The 1,404-nt window shown below is 40.1% G+C and overlaps 1 long non-coding RNA gene across 1 annotated transcript; it reads right to left on the bottom strand.

Annotated features, from left to right (window-relative positions):
- Positions 1-460: 460 nt before the first annotated feature.
- On the bottom strand, positions 461-1,001 carry LOC139833041 (uncharacterized). The gene is made up of 3 exons (XR_011748076.1): positions 846-1,001; positions 675-744; positions 461-568 (listed from the first exon to the last, which is right to left on the bottom strand). It is a non-coding gene; the product is annotated as an uncharacterized lncRNA (long non-coding RNA).
- Positions 1,002-1,404: the final 403 nt, after the last annotated feature.

Here is a 1,404-nt window from a genome sequence, read left to right as displayed (position 1 = left end):
AATTGCTATTTCTCTGCCGCGGCACAGATTTAGGCTGTACCAGCGTTTCTGTGCCACGGCAGAGAAACAGGGCGTTTCTCTGCCGCGGCAGAGTTTCAGCAATGCATATATATCATTCAAGAAACCACAAAAAATCGTCATGAATATATATAGACATCGTCAACAGTACACGACATAGTCAACACACTACACGTAATGCATACATATTTACAATACAACATCTCCTCGACGAATATCCTCCGGCGTCACGATCTGCCGATAGTGCTCTCCACCTGGGGTAAGGGCCTCGGTAATAAAGAATCCCGCGATTTCCTCTTGAATTGCTTTTATTTGATCCGCTGTTATGAGAGTGTTCCGCAGGCATGTCATCTATATTTAAAAAAGGAGATCAATATATGAATGGAACTCAATACAATAGATGGTACTAATTAAGATTAATTGTGAAATTTTGTTATCGTACACGAGTGTGGTGTATACGGGCATCCCCACCCTTGGGACAGGCCATGTCACGCATGAAGGTGCAGACGTAGTATCCACATAAGTTATTCCCTTGTTCCTGCCTCATACACTTTACGAAAAAATAGTTCGGTCAAACTAATAATCAAGCATCGTATTGAAAGTAAATATCATATATAAAGTTTCACGGACATAGCTATATATATAGTACTACTTACAGGGTAATCTTCAAATGTAAGCTCCGGTTTCCATTTACCCGGAACAGTATTGATGAACCGTTTCCAAGCCCTGCCCGGCAAAAAATAATGAGTAAATGAGTAATTGATTAGTTGATGATATCTTCGAATTAGAGCAGATGAAGATGCCAATACGAAATTGATTCAAACTACCTCTGGAGGATGGCAGCCATGTCCGCCCATTCCGCATATTCTTTACGTTTCGAGTCCATGACTTTTACGACTCCAAGGTGAAGATCAATGATTAGGAGAATAAAGTGGAAACTGCACAAGCATAGCTCAATGATTACGAGAATAAAGTGGAAGGTGCACAAGCATAATGTATGTTATATATAACACTCACTTGAAGTTGTAGAGAAAGAATATATCCTCTTTGTCTACTTGCTTCTCTAAAAACATTACGATGTTGTCCTCTGTGTCCTTGGCGAAGTCTCGAACCGTAACTTCATGAACTGTGTTTGGGTCTATGAACCCCAGCGGTAGGAGCTTGCCTCTTTTGTATTCCAGCTTCTTCATTCTGCATAATTAAATGTATAGCGTACACAAAGAATATAATGAGGATAATTGTTAGTGCAAATGAATGAGCTACAAACTTAATTACACAAATAAATCACTTACGAGCGAGTAGCAGCGATGACAGCTTTGTCGAGGGCGTCTTGATTGAATAACTGAAACAGTTCTTCTAACTCAAGGTTTATCTCGTCTTTCCCCG

Source organism: Lolium perenne, chromosome 7 (genome assembly GCF_019359855.2).
Source record: "Lolium perenne isolate Kyuss_39 chromosome 7, Kyuss_2.0, whole genome shotgun sequence".
In the NCBI taxonomy this organism is placed as follows: domain Eukaryota; kingdom Viridiplantae; phylum Streptophyta; class Magnoliopsida; order Poales; family Poaceae; genus Lolium; species Lolium perenne.
Note: the sequence above shows the minus strand (reverse complement) of the source record. Positions and strands in the feature narration are given on the sequence as shown.